This window comes from Rhinopithecus roxellana, chromosome 10 (genome assembly GCF_007565055.1).
Source record: "Rhinopithecus roxellana isolate Shanxi Qingling chromosome 10, ASM756505v1, whole genome shotgun sequence".
Lineage (NCBI taxonomy): Eukaryota > Metazoa > Chordata > Mammalia > Primates > Cercopithecidae > Rhinopithecus > Rhinopithecus roxellana.
The window spans coordinates 108,401,593-108,418,006 of NC_044558.1; positions in this window are offsets into that span (position 1 = coordinate 108,401,593).

The following is a 16,414-nucleotide window of genomic DNA, read 5'->3' on the forward strand; positions in this document are numbered from 1 at the left end:
ACTCTGTCTTGAAAACAAACAAACAAAAAATAACATTAGATGGATATGGCTTTTGAAGGATATTGAATGCTGGGCTGAAGATAGTGACTTGATGGGCAATGGAGAACCATTCTAGATTCTTCAGCAGAGGATAAATGTATTTGGGAAGATCTGTCTGGTGGGTATGTGCATGTTAGATGATAAAACGAGGGCTTAGAAAAGAGTGGCTTGGAGTGACAAAAATCTAGGCTAGGCTGGTAGTAGTGGAGATGATACATTGGAAAATATTTATGATGAAGAATCAACAGTGTGGAGAAACTGACTGGATATACTAATAGCAGCAGAGTGTAGGCTCACCCCTTTCTCTCTATTTGAAATGGACAGCAACAACGTGCCTATTGGTCTAGGTGGGATTCCCATCGATCAGTTGGCTGTACTACCTAGTTGGTATCTCTTGGCTTTAAATATTTAATTCTTGGAATATTTGTTTGTTAATAAAGGCCTCAAAAGTTTAACTGCCTCTAAGAGCTGTTGAGATTTTAGGTATTACAAAAGGGGTCGGAAGGGACCTTTCTATATCCCTCAGATCAGCTAGATATGTGATCATATGAAGCTGTAACTATGCTTTCTAAGGTGCTCCACAAGAGTTCCATAATATTTAACAGGGTTTTTGGAAACAAAACAAAAAATAAAATTGTATATATGCTGTGAAAAGGTCCATGGTCAAATAAGTTTGGAAAACCCTTGGGTTAAAAATTTAAAACCTCAAGTTCCAATGTTAGTGAACCACCAAGTGGAGTGTGGGAGGAGCTATAATCAAAAGTGTTTCTCAAACTCTTTTACTCTTTTGATGAAACCGTGTGTGTGTGTGTGTGTGTGTATTGTGCATGCACACCATCTTTAGAACTAGTGTCCTCCCCAACACACTTGGGCAAATACCATGTTAACAAGTAACACATTTTCAATAAAGGTCATAGCATATCAGGAACTCATGTTTTGGCTTGTGGATCATCAGTTTTCTTGTCATAACTTTATTTGATATTTTATAAGACTGCATTTTAAAGCTGTTTCCTTTCCAGCAGTACCTGTGTCAGACATTGGGCGAGAAAAAATTGAGAAACACAAATCAGCTCTCTTGCTTGATGTTTCCTGTTTTTTAAGAAAAGGGCATAGGAAGGGAATAATCCAAACTAAGGCTGCCACCCGCCTGGGATATCAAGCTATCCAACTTGCAAAGTATCCTTGCTTTCTTCCACCTTCCCATACTCAATGGGCAGACCTGGGATTAAATATTGCTTTGATTATTCTCCACTTGTGGGTTCCTGGATAAGTAACTTAACCTCTCAACTCCTATCTTTTTCTGTTTTTTTTTTTTTTTTTTTTTTTTTTCTCTCCATTAATGTATACTTTTCTACTTTGTGAACTTTGCTTTTTAGAAGACAGGTTCCTTAGAAAGAGCAAATAACCCTGTAAGCTCATAATTTGGAATAATTAGCTATTTATAGCCTTACTAAATTTGGATTCCAGGTTATGTTATTAGTTCTATGATGCTGTCTATGAGAAACAGTTATAAGAAGGGGTGGTTGGTAAATAGATTGATGTTAGCCTAAAGTGCTCAATGGACCTGCTTTAAACATATTTTCATCTGCTTTTGTCATTCAAAATGTACTATTTTGTTTTGCAAGGTCGGTGTCATAGTAAAACACGCTTTTTATGCCTGCATCATGTCATGTTTGTGCTTCATTGCAAGATTTGCAAGGTTTCTAACATGACTTAGGTCATTTAACATTTTTGTATATGTCTAGTTACATACACGTACAGAGAGAGAGAGAAAGAGAGAGAGGAGAAACTGCTATTGGTAGAATACTAAAATATTGGTGACTTACGGTTCTAATTTCTGTGTCCTAAACAAAAACTCAGTAAATGCTGTATAACAAAATATATAGCAAAATATTGCTAAAAGTTTTCTACAAAATTCTCCCTGCAAAACTTACATAATGTGTGTTACAATAGGCATTGGAATTAATTTACTTTCATCATTTGGATGTTCCATAAATCTTAAAAAAAAATAGAGCTCATAAGTTGTGTTCCTATAATAGTTTTGCTTGGGATGTAAGCATTTGAAGGTCATCTACATATATATTGTAGTTAAAACCATGATGAGAATGAAGTTGCCCAAGGAGAGTGTGTACTTGCATGTTGAATATAAGTTCTAGGAATATAAGTTTTCTATGACATTCCTAGTTCAAGATTTTTTACTTAGCCAGATTTGTTAATATCCATGAGAGAGCAAACCTGACACAATGAAATCTGAGCTCAAGAGATGATAGCTTTCATTATCATAATTTATTGAGCACCTTCTATAATCAAGGTGATGAGAATGCAACTGAGAACAAAGGCACTAGATACAATAGCACTGGTCTAGGTCAGAGAACAAGACAGGAATGCTGTTTCCTCAAAGACACACACACAACAGATTCTTTCTCATCTTTAAAATACTGACTTTCAAGGCATCTAGCTGCCCCAGAAACTAAGGTTGGTTCTACAGAGCTATGTCTTGCCATGTTAGAAATTCTTTAATTATAAACCACTGAAAGGACAGTGTACTTTATCCATTTCTTTTTGAGTGCCCTTTCCTCTCCCAGTTCCTCATGATTGTGGAATTAGCTGCTAATAAGAATTAGCTGCCTATTAAAATTCTCTAGTTTAAGGTTTCTCTGTCCATCCCATTCCGAGCCTTTTAATACTGGTTAAAATGCACCTTAACTTTTACATTTCCAATTGACGGAGTTCAAATTCTGTCATTTTATCATAGTGCCTGGGTGAAATCTTCACTGACCTCGCACCCACCACAGATGGAACCAGCCACTCTCTCCACTGTTCTCTGCCTCTATTATACCCCTATCACACAAATGGCATTTCATTGTTTAGATGTTGAACTCACAGAACACAGAAGGTATACATGAATCATCTCTATGTTACTATCACCTAGCACAGAGTCTAGATCATAAATATTAGTTGAATCGAACTGAACAGGCACCAAAAAATAACACTGCCACAGATCACAGATAGGAATGTGTTTCTGGTCAGCCTTTACCTTGTCTCCAGGGAACCATATTCACAGCTGGGGAGGGAACCAGGTAAGTGAAGCCGCATTCAAGAAATTCCAGTGAGTGTAGTCATGACTATTAGAAGAGAGAACATTCTTTTCTTGCTTCTTTTGGTAAACACTTATGAGAAAACCTTAACAGCAACAGTTTCCAAGGGTTCAACAAAGATAGAACATTTTAAATATATTTAGTGGCTTGTAAATATTTATTTTTAAAGGACATGAAGACAAAAGTAGAATCTGAATGTGTATGCTAAGGAAGAGAAGAATTTGCCATTCTGACAACGTGCTATAGATTGTAACAATATTTGACATACTTTGTTGTTAATTAACCAATTTGATATTTGGCTGCTGCCTTAGGGATTTTACAATGACCTGTCAACAATTTAACACTAGGCCAATTAGGTAAAGACTTCAGCTTCCTGGAAATGCCTAAGTATGGGATAGAAGGAAACAATGGCATCATACTTAGGTAATTAGAGGTTAACCAATCCCACAGAGGGGATCTGAATAAGCTTCCCAAGGACTGCAGTTCCACGGCTCAGTGTGCATTTACATCCTTCCCCATCTTGCTGGGGGTGATAATGGAAGAAGGGGAGGAGAGGGGAATGGAAGGGGTGGGCTTAGTTCTTTCTGCAAGAAAGAAAGAAGAACTCTTTCTTCTTCCCCCTACCCACTCCCACAGCCACTCATGCTGCCATTCCAAACTGCATGCAGCCCAATTTCTTCCTTGGCTTCTCAAAAAGTCTACTTATCCTTGAGTTTAGTAACTTTATCAAAGAGTCAGGGAATGGGATAGGGAATAAATAAAAGGTTCAGTTGTCGGGGATGTGTCTTAATCTGTTCAGAAAACTATAACAAAATGCCATAATCTGGGTGGTTTATAAACAACAAAAATTTATTTCTCACAGTTATGGAGACTGGGAAGTCCAAGAACAAGACACCAATAAATTTAGCATCTGCTAGAGGCCCCTGCTGATGGTTCACAGATGGAGCCTTCTTGCTGCGTCCTCAGGTGGTGGCTCTCTGGAACTTCTTTGATAAGGGTACTAATCTCATTCATGAGGGTTCTACCTCCATGATCTAATCACCTACAGAAGCCCCATCTCCTAATCCCATCACCTTGGGGGTTAGGATTTCCAAATACAAATTTTGGGTCACATGAACATTCAGATCATAGCAAAATGTGAATATCTGCCTTCTTGTTACCACCCTCCACCACTTGTCGCCCTCTGTTACATCTCCAGTACCACTGAGTATTTCCCTTTCCCTCATAAAGAAAAGTTCTGTCAACATTCAGAACTCATATACACTCTAAGGCTGCTCATCAAAGTCTCTTCCCAACAAAGATAAGGGTTTTCTGGAAATGAGTTCTAGAACCAGCAGCTATATTTTTCCCCATATTGTTATTCCTATAATATTTTTTAAATAAGTTTGTGTTGGTCTACTTTAAAAGTTATACCTTGGATTTTCTTGCACTTGTAGGTGGTTTGGCGGGGGGTGAGGCAAGGGGAGCCTGGATTACAAAAGTTCTACAATCAGCATTGCTCTGAGCTCCATATTATCCAATGAAGTATTCTTTTTTCATATTCTTGACAAACCATTTATGAGTACCACTGGATGGTGTGGGTCATCAGGGCTCAACCAGAGTAGCAGAACCAGTTTATATATATATATATATATATATATATACCTTATATGTATTTAATAAATCTCCTCATATATATATTAAGAGATTTATTTTAAGGAATTGGCTTACATGAATGTGGGGGCTGGCTAAGCAATCTGAAATCTGTGAAGCTGAAACTCACAGGTATGGGCCAAAGCTTTTATCCACAGACAGACTGTCTTCTCTTTTTGGGACAAGTTTCAGCCCTGCTTTTTAAGTCTTCCCACTGATTGAATCAGTCCTACCCATAATATTCAAATATAAATCCTGAATTTTTTTAGACTTAGCAAATTCAACTGGTTGTGGACTGAATTACATGTGCAAAATGTCATCACAGAAACACCTGGATTATCATTTGATTGGGTAACTGGGGGCTATAGCCTAGCCAAGTTAACACATCGAAGTCATTGCAGATGGGTGAGTTGAATGAAATTTTTACCAAGGATGATACTTAGAATGCATTCCAACAAAATGTTTAATATTTAATGACCAAAAAAGGAAATATTATGCATACCTAAAAACTTCCTCCCTACTGTATTAAACTCTCCACCGAAGCATTTTCTGAAGGAAACACTTAAAGGTACTGATGACAAGTGTATAAATAAGAGTTATTCTGATTAGTATTGAGAGAGATAATCCTCATTTTATTTATTACATTTGGAGAGCTCTAAATAAGTTTGTAATTATAGCCTGAAAAAAAAAGTGTTAATTTCCTTTTAAATGGACCACTAAGATTTTTTCATAATATTGAACTCATTAGGCCAAAACAAGCATTCATTTTGGGATTATTTAAATGAATTAATTCATTCAACAGATATATAATTGAAACATAGTATACAGAAAACATTGTACTAGATTCTGGGGATAAAATGGTGAATAAAACCAAGACGGCTGCTCCCTTCAAGAATTTTATGATTTAGTCATGGAAAAAATACATTAATCAAATATTGACACGAAAAAATTATCACAAACTAAGATAGTTGCAATGAGTCTATGTTCAATGATTCTTGACTTTTTCTGTGTGTTAGAAAGCTTACCTGAGGAGCTGGGATTTAAAGAATGAGCAGAAGATACTTGAATAAATAAGAAGACGAAGAGATTTCCAGGCAATGGAAGACACTTACCAAGGCCAGGGAGGCTGGAACACAGAAAGTGACAGGGAACATGGCAAAAGACTATGCTAAAGCAGTTGGCAGGAGCTAGCGCTCTGAAAACCACATTAAGAACCTTCTTTGGTCTTTATCCTAAGAGCAATGGAAGGTATTAAAGGATTTTAAAGTTTTGAGCAAAGGAATGACACAATCAATAGATAGCTTCTAGTAGGACTTTGCAAGATAGTTCTACTTTAGCCACTAAGGCAGAGATAGCAAAAATTCAGCACCCGAGTCAGTAAGTCTTTGGGTCTTGTCTAGCAGACATCACTAATCAATCATGGTCTTTTTTTTTTCCCTGACTGAACCAGACTTGACAGTCTCAGAGTGTTTCTGACAGCCAATACCTATCTGATTTGGCAATTAAGACAAACTCTGTATCACCATTTATTTTTTTTCACTTTTCTCAATAAAATACAACATTGCCTGAAATATAGTTGCCAGGTAGAATTCAGGACACCCAATTAAATATTAATTCAAATGAACAAATAATTTTTTAGTATTATTCATGTAATATTTGAAACATACATTAAAATTAAAAATTATTTGTTGTCTAGATAACTTCCTATTTAACTGGTTATTTTCTAGACCTTGCATCACTAGTTTGGGGGAATTTATTGAAGTATCAAAGGTCAAAAAAGCCCACAGCACAGCATCATGATAAAGACGTGTCAGTGTATAAGAAGAACCAAACAACTCACAACAAACTACCGTGATAAAGGTAAAAATAAACTAATAGTAATTTTAAATTCAAAAGGAATAATAGTAGCTATTCAAATCATGACCAACTCAATAAAATTTCTGATATGATGAAAATAAATCACCCATCCAGAATTTTGTGGGATTTCCAGTGATCTGCAAGTGCTCATATGCAATAGAAGTTTTTCATCCCTGCCAAGCACCGTGAGGTAGACTTCATAGAAGAATATTGAATTGTATTTCTCAGTAAGTTCTAGGAGCTGCTTAGTTTTAGTTCATGAATGCCAAATTTTAGTAACCATTAACAATTGGTTTAGGAATTTACTAGAAAGTAAACCTTGGCTGTTTATATAAACTTAAGCCTATGGATTTATGCATAATTCACCCAAAAGAACCAAAGCAGGGAGTTGCAATTATAGATCAGTCCGAGGGTCATTACATGGTCCCATGTAGCCCACATTTTGAAAATTACTCATCCAGGCAGAGGCAGTATCTTTTTTCCGACATTTGAATGCTGAAGTTGGTGGTAGACATTACAATGTCTTGATTTATAAATTTACGTAAACCTTATGTAACAGAAACAATAACTTAAGCCTTCTAATCTTATCACCAGGCCTTGGGAAAAATATGGGTTGGTAAAATATTCCAAGGCACTTGAACCTATTGGGTCCGAAATATAAAGGCACATTATCTGTTGTATCTCTAATTCTAGTATCTCGGTGCCTTGTAGCTGGCTAGAATCAGCATTACCTTTCTTCTGAAAGAATTTATATTACAAGCTTAACTACCATCTTTCTTCATGGGATTTGTCCTGGGTTGACCATATTCATATTATATTCAAGATGGATGTTCTTCTAGCTCCTTTGTGGGCTTGCCCAGATCCTTTTCAATAAGGGTCCTGTAATTAAGGTTGGGAGGCATGGTTGTTGACTGAGCACCCTGCAGATTGCTCATTAACGTGCCATCTGAACAATTTAATAACCTTTTTAATTAATCTAAAATTGGCATGTCCCTCTTCAGGCTACAGTGCAGCTTTTGCAAATGTTGGTCTCTTGGTAGTTCTCAATTTAGCTTATTATTTGAAACCTAAATCTGCCCAGGCTAATAAGCATGACCAATTCCTCTTACCAAAACCACGTAGGAATCTCCATCTGCACTTCACTAAAGGATGAGAGGAACAGATGTCTTCGGGTGGTATTCTTGTTCTTGGCTTTTAAAAGAAGTTTCTCTCAGTCTAGAAATGAAAGAAAATAATTTACAGAGTGACTGAAAGCTTGCTTTTTGCTTTCACCTTCTTTTTTAAAAATTATCATTTACTTTCAAGTTTGATGCTTTAGAATCTTTATTCTCAATTTGTTTTTGACACTTTGGTGCTAGACATAATTTGAAAAAATGTAATAGGTTTTAGTAATTTGATATTGTGTACCTTAGTATTCCTAAAGAAAATGGCTATCCTCATGGATTTAAAATCTATTATATGTTGGGTAAGGTTGAGCTTGTACTTATTTATTTACTTATTTAACCTGTAAAGATAGGACTAAGGAACAATTACTCTTTAAAGCTTGAAAAAGATGTGTGCGTGTATGTGTGCATGTGTGTGTATGTGAGTGTGTGTGTATTTCACCTGGCCACAGTCTTCAATGCTTGAACAACTTTCCCCAGTACACACAGATTGCCCATAGTTGTTTCTAGAGACCCAAAAAGGAATGCTTCCCATAGGTCTCCTCTCTGGCCTGTCAGTTGCGTTCGTTATGCTCTATGCAATTTCTTTTTCTCCACTTTCAGACTTACTTGCTTCTTCCTGAGACAAAAGCTCCCAGCTGCCATTGCTGAGAATCCTAACCATCCATTCTTACAACAAACATTAGTTGAGTACTAATATATGCAGGCACTATGCTAGGAATTCATGAAAATCCAGCGTCTTTGCCTAGCCTGTTATCTCCATACATTAGCCAAAAGGCTCTTCTTAGGGTAGAGTAGTGGAGCTTCAGTCCATACAGGGAGGTAGAATGCCCTCTTTCCAATCTGATGGTCCCCATTGATACCAGAACTTTAAAGCAGGTTAGCACTTGCTGTCAAACTTGTAAAAATCTCTTAAAAATAGCCCCCACTCTTTGCAAAACAAAGGAAGTTTTGAAATACATGTTTTCCAAGTTATACTCCCTCCATCCAAGGCTCTGAGATTATAACCTGACAGTTGCTTCCCTTTAAGCTTTGGGCATCCTCCTGGGCAGCCAGCTACATGAGAAGAAAACTTATCTCAAGAGCATTGCCTGGAAATGGAAGCTTAACTCTGTGATATGGAAGTGGGAGGTCTGCTTCTCTGACCCATATCAATTAACTTGAATATAAAATACTTTGCATGTGAAAGTGCCAAGTTCTATCAGAGTTTGCCCTGGCCTAGTCATGCACTGTTACATTTCACTCAACAGGATCAACAATTGAGAAGGTAGCTGTGATGATTTGCTTGGAACCTTCCACCATCTCCTACAGACCTTGAAAAGCAAGTCAGGTGATACCCCAATGGTATACCCCATTGCAGCACTGGGACCTCCATGTGCTAAAAGAGTGAAATGGCCAACCCAGTCCTGACTCTCTGGTGGTTGGCCATTTCACTCTTTCAGCACATGGAGGTCCCAGCCACCATAATGCCCTGGGTTCTTGCTCCCAAGTACAAATGTGGATGCACTTCACAGAAGGTGAATGAAGACCAAGTTCAGCTGTTGGTGGACCGGGTGGTGGAGCTTACCGCTACTTAAAAATGGAAGGTTGGAGCCTGATTCCACTTGAACCCTACTGAAACTTGGATTATCTGTTTTATATTATGTGAGATTATTTTCTTGGTGCTTGAAAACCCTGAAGGAGAAACTGCCACTCTTAAAAATATATCAAATGGACTCACAGGCCAACAGATTGCCTGTGTTTCACATCAGCTCCAAGTGAAGAACCACATTTCTTTTAGCCACACTCCACATGCTCATTGCCACTTCCATGCATGTCTCATTAATATGAATGAGGGGCTCCATCCCACCATCAGGCTTCTTGTAAAACGTTGCTGTGAAGTGGTTCTCCTTTCCGGTGAATTCCTCTATTCTGTCTGTGAATGGAGAGTGAGCCATGTAACTGACAGCAGAAAGCGCTAAAGGATGTGTTCTGTAAAAAAGATGAATAGAAGAGATCCTTTTGGCATATCTTTTTAATTGGAAGGAAAGGTAGGATTTTGAGTGACCATATTTGCTAGCTATTTCTAAATACAGTAGCTTTAAAAAGCCAGAGAGGCAACAGGTATATGGAAAAACATATGGGTGTTGAATCTTCAATACGTAAGATGTGTCCTTGGATGAAATATTTCACCTCTCTGATTCACAGCAGCTCCATCTATAACAATAAGAGCATTGGTCTGTTGAAGAATTAATTATGATAGAGCGCGTGATTCATAAGAAATATAGTTCTCTTCTTCCTTCACCCTTTAAGGGTTGGAAAGAGAATGAAAGAAAACCCACTACAAAGGGCTTACCATTGATCTCCATGACTCCTGCACAAGAATTTGTGCATAGACATGTTTTCTAAATTGTGCACGGTGAGAAGATCTGTGCTTTTTCTCCTTCAATCCCTTCCTCACTGCCCCCTCTCAGAAACTTATTGATTAAAGTCTACTTCTTGGTGTAGAGGAGGAGACAGGAGGGGCCGCACTTGGCAGAATGTCAAGCTGACTTCTGTGCCCCTGTTTTTGTCGGCAGAAGCTCCGCTTGGGCAAGCTCCACTCTGCGGAGTGTTTTTCTGTCATTTTTAAAAGGAGAACAGCAAAGATGCAAATTGCCGAGCCTGCTCCAGGAGACGGGCACACAAAGAGGCAATTCAGGCAGACAAGCGTGCAGGGAGGGCGGCTGGCGGAGGAGCGGGGAGCATGGGGAGGCGGCATGACTCTGGACACTGGCCTGCAAGGAGGGGTCAGAGGCAGGGCGCATTCTTCAGGTCCTTTCTTCCACTCTTTGTTAGCAGATTTATTGGACTTGTTAAGAACTAAGGAAACCCTGTGAGGCTCGGTGGCCTCTGAGCCTGGGAGGTCATTCGCAATTCTAGACTCCAGGCATCTTGGGGCTCTTCTCCTCCTGGGATCCCCTGAGAATGCTGGAGATGGGCTCCATAGAAATGCAGAGACAAATAACATCTTTGCATAAGGTGGCAGGAATATGACACTGTACATTACACAGGCAGGTGAAAGTCACAGCCTCCTGGTGGCTGAGACAGTCACTCCCCAACCCTGCTATCCCCTCCTCTGTCCCTCCCCACTGCCACCCCAGACTTCTTTTTCAGCTGTTGGCATCCTCCTGAACGTGGCCTGTGACTCCTGAAAGAAATTCCCACCCAAGCTGCTCGGATTAAAAACACAGTTCCTCCCCTGGCTTATTTTTCCTCTTCAACTGACCTGAAGTGCAAGCCCTCTGGTGGGTGGGTTTTGATTCTAGCAGAGGCAGAGCACTGTGGTGACTGGAGATCTGGGTTCTAGTCCCAGCCCTAATTGGCATCGTCTCTCTGGGCTCTCCCCCTCTGGGCCTCAGTTGCCTCTTCTGTAAAATGAGGGGGTTGGGCGAGGGGGGTCTTCAGAGCCCCATCCTACTCTAACAGTCTCAAACTCGGTGACTCTAATTGCCTCATTAGAACACCAGGGAATGCCTTTCTAGTAATTGTCTTCCTGGCTCCTGTCTCACCCACTCCCTACTGGGCTCTGCCTCCAAGGAAACAAAAGCAGCTGCTCTCTCCTCTGGGCTTTCCTCGGCATCCGTGAGCCCTTCTTGACAGCATATGTGCACAGGCATTCTCTGTCTGTCTTCCCTACTTGGTCTGAGGCCTATTTCTGAAGGCCAGGGAGGGCAGGTGGTGCCTCTTTTAAGCCCGACTCCTTTCTTTTCTGATTCTTTTGCGCAGCTGGCCTCTATCCCAGGTGAGATTAAAGCTTCATTGGTGGCTCGCCACCCGACTCCTGGATTGGGTGAGAGCGCTTTACAGGCAACCATGTGTGTTGTGACTGTGATCAACGCGCTCAGAATCCAGAGGAAGGCTGAGATGGCTCTGGAGCAAATGGCAGTGAATGGAGGGAGAAGGTTAATCTCACATAACTGTTCCTGAAGAAATACACATTCAGGGATTCAACAGCTGCCCTTTAGAGATGGCCTCTTTGCTGTGAGCCAGGAGATTTCATTTCCTGTGTATTAAGAAGCAGGCACAAATAGAGTTGATAATGCAGTTTAAAAATTAGCCAAATGAGCTGTCTCTTACGAAACTCTTAATATGTTTAGGAGTGTGCTGTGCTTCTCAGGAGTCAGGAAACAATTTCTCTGCACTCATCCAGGCATGCACAATGCTGGCCAGACAAGAGATCAGACATGTGGAACGAGCCTGGTAGAAAACTCAGGTCTAGTTAGAAACCAAAGTAATAAAGTCTGGAAGAATCCAGAATATCAGAGGTCTAAACACAGACACTGAGTCTAGGGAGACAGCCACAGAGGGAAAGGTCAAGCACAATTGGAGAGGTTTGTCAGGTGGCGAATAGTGACCAGCAAGGCAGAGACTGTGGCCCCAGCATGCAGGAGACACTACAGGGATCTCTGATCCTGGAGAAGAGCAACTGCTGTCTACTCTTCTCAACTTCCCTGTGGCAGGTGGGTGGTCATGGTTGTTGGGTTTGTATTCAGAGCCAGAGCTTTGTGGGTAATAGCTGTTCCTGATTTATTCAATAGCCTTTGTTCAGCCCTGTCATGTGAGGTTGAAGCACATGGGTTCTGGCATAAGATGGAAGGGTTCAAATCCCAGATCTGCCAATTTACTAGCTGTTACCCTATTCCTCAGTTTCCTCATCTGGGAATAATAATAGCAACTGCCTCTAATGGTGATTGAGAGGATTAAAAGTGCCTGGAGTATTCCTAATAGATTGGAAGATTCAATAATTGTCAAACACCATTAATTTATTTGACATTTATTTATTGATATATGGAATAGAAGCCAGAGGACAGAAAGATTCTTGACATACTTTAGCAGGCCTGAGAATCACCTGGAGGACTCGTTCAAATACCGATTGCTTGGGCCCAGCCCCAGAGTTTCTAGTATACTGGATGTGGGATGAGGTCTGTGGAACATACTTTGAGAACCACTGCTGTATATCCTATACACAAGACCTGTGCACAAAAGAGGCTATTATTTATTTAACAAACACCTAACTAGCAGGTACCATGTGCCAGACTTTGTACATATACACAATATATAGTGACAGGAATATTGACTCATTTACTTCTTAGAGCAACCCTATGAGGCAGTTCCTATTATGCCTACTTTATAGAAGAGAAAACTGAGGCACAGAGAGATAAACAATTTGCCCAGACACTCTCAGGTGTTAAGTGACTGTGTTATAAAACTAAGTAAGTGCCACAAGAGATACAAAGATGCAAACCCTTCTATGGGAAGCACAGAGATTTCAGGGTTTCCAGGCAGTGTGAGTCTCCCAGGGTTTGGATTTGAACAGCTAACCTCTGCACATTGGCTTAGGCCCTAGTCAGAACCCCCTGTTGTAGGTTCAGTGAAGGGAGCAGAGACTGGAACCAAAGCAGATTAGCGTCCCAGTGCTGCCCTGTGTGAGCTGTGTGCCCTAAGCAGGAGGTTTCGGCTTTCTGTGCCACGTCCTTCAACTAAAAGAAGAAGAAGAAAAGATGAAAATAATAACTTCTCAATACCAGGGATTTTGCCACGAACAAAATGAGGAAGCTCAGATTAAGTCCCTGAAAGAAAACAGATGCTTATGGAAGGAAGATCAGTCTTTTTCATGTTTTTCTCAGCTCACTGGCCCCTCATCTTCTGTACCATCAATGAAGGCTTTTGGTCGATGGTGACAAGTATTAATTTCACCCAGATTATCTTCTCCTCCACCTGATTTCAGTGTCTCTATATCAATTTAAAACATCTTAGGATGTTGGAATTCAAAAATACCTTAGATAATTTATTCCTGGCTGTGTATCCAAGTCACCAGGGATTAAAAAAAATGACTGTTTTTTTTTTTTTTTTTGGCATCCTGTGGTAGATTGGATTATTCTTCAAAAATATTCACTCCTTTCCACTAACTTTCTTGGGAAGAACACACTTCCTCCCTCTAATATTAGGCTAGGCATTGTTTTGGCCAACTGGATGTTAACAGACATGATGTCATAGAAGCATGCAATGAGCTTGTGAATTAAAGCTGGCTCTTTTGCACCTCTGCTGTTGCCACGAGAAGATGTGCCCAATCTAGCATGTTGGTGCCTGCAGTAGGATAAGATATATATGTATTCAAGCTGAGCTACTCCAGCAGAACCCGGCTCTCATTAGACAACTTCCAGCTGATCCCTAGATGTGGCTGAGCCAACCAAGACCAGCAGAGCTATCTGGCCCAGGCAAGGTGAGTGGATGTCTACAAGTCCACAGACTTCTGACCTAAATACTTGTGGATGTGTGTCACTAAGATGTTGTGGCTTTTCATTAAGGACTTGACGTTGGCTCCATCCCTGGATATTCTAAGTAACAGGTTGGAAACCCAGGAATCTGTGTCTCTAAAAGTTCCCCCAGATACTTCTAATATTCAGGTAGATTTGGAAATCACTGATCTCACTGAATGCCCTCCTTTTTTAGAGGGAGAATCTTAGCTCCTGTGAAGGAAATTGACTTGCCCAAAGTCTACAATACCTGGCAGGGTTAGTATCAGAATCCTTGATTTTTAGATTAGTTCTCTTTCTACTATATCACACTGTTCCCATTAAAAAAAATTAACATGGAAGAAGAACTTTTTCATGTTCCCAAAACTTAGATGCTTTGGGTAGGAGCATTTCAACCCCATACTGACACCAACCCTTTGAAACCCATTGATGAAAGGAAATACGTGACAGAAAATGTATATTGACTTTGGTTGTAATTGTATTTACTGTGCCAAATGATTCAACTCAAGTGAAAATGCGGTCACTAGATCATGTGCTTTAGAGGGAATTTAAAGTACAGTATTCTTTTTCAACTTGGGAAAGTTTATGCTATTTCTAGGCAATTATTTCCTATAGGAATGAAAATATGTGTTACTCTTTCATCCTCTTCCTCTTGCCGCGGTTTCTCCTCATTAGTGGTCTTCTTCCTCTGGAGCTGCAGTAATACCCTCAAAGTACTGAATCTATTATAGCTGAAGTTCGTTTTATAGACCTGACATAAATACAGATCGGGAAGCTGAAATGTCTATCTCGATTCAGACTCAGATTCAGACTAATATTTGTTGAGCACCTGCTATGTGCCCAGCTCTATGCAAACTGCTTTCACATATATTATTTTATTAAATGTCCAGAAATCTCAAGGAGTGGGTGGTTATATACAGACTGTGCAGAAGGAAAAGACAAGAAAAGAGACACTAATGGCTTGAGGCTGTTATTGCAGACTCCTTTTGTGACATTTCTCTATTTGCCAACACTCTCTTGTTTAATCTCCCCCATCTGTTAAGTAGTGAAGACTCAGCTCTTTCCCATATCAGCCCTCTAGCCTAAACATCACCTTTTTCCACTCTGTTTACTATCCCAGGGACTACTTAAGTAAATAAAGCCAGACAAGGTGTTAAATGTTTCTTGGCTGAACCAGGCAGAAACAGGGACTCTTTCTTGGTCTAAGGCTCTTACTGCATTCTCTGTGGGTCATTACCCTGTCCTCCCAACTCTTCTTGCTACCTGTTTCTCCCCTGGATAATCTCTCTTACCCAATTCAACTTTAAAAATGCCATACCCCCAGGACTACAGCTCTTCAGGGGAGTCATTCACTGTCCATCCTTTATTAAATTTCCAGACTCTCACCAAACTCCCCCACTGTGCTCTGAACAATACCTTCAGTCACTCCTGTCTTATTTTTCTTTCCTGACTGGGACTACACACACACACAAACACACACACACACGTGTGTGTGTGCACACAGCCCCACACACCCACACATGCCATGGTAATCTCTGCTTTCATGCCTTTCCTCATGCTTTCTTCCCTACTCCACATTTAGATGGGTGTGAGCAATAGGGAATGGTGGGGAGCATGACAAACTGGAGATGGCACACCAGGTCTAAAGGGTATGGCCACCTCGAGGCCCTTGTGATTGGACACTGCCATGCCACAGTGCGGTCCAGTCTTGACATATCATCTGCATTTTTAGATGCTAGAAATCCAGATTTTATATAAACTCTCTAGGTTTTCAAGGATGTGGAAGAAAAAAAAAAAAAGCCAAGAAAAACTTTGTGCATCAAATAAGACAAATCCTGCTGTGTACCTTTTCTATTCAAATCCTACCAAACCTTAGAGCCCAGCTTAGGCCTGTCTCTCCCTGAAGGCTTCCTTGATTAACCTGACTCCTGTGCTCTTCCCTAATTCCTCCAAAAAGAGATAGCTGGATGGTTATAAGCACAGGGTCTGGAAGCAGAGCACCTGGAGGCAAAAACCACCTACTTGCTGTGTGGCCTTAGGCAAGATAATTAATCTCTCTGAGCTCAATATCCTTGTCTCCAAAAGAGTGAATAGCTATAATATCTGTTTCACAGACATGTATTAAAGATTAAAAGAGATTAGGGATATAAAATACTCAGCATGATGTCTGACACATAGTAAGCTCCCCAGTGAAAGTTAGCTATATTTATTTATGTTCTGTAACCACAGGCATCATCACAAAATGGTTAAAAGAGAGGGTTCTAGAGTCTGTATTCCAAGGTTAATAACCCAGCTTCACCATTTTACAGCTTTTGATTTAGGGCAAGTTACTTAACCTCTCTGTGCC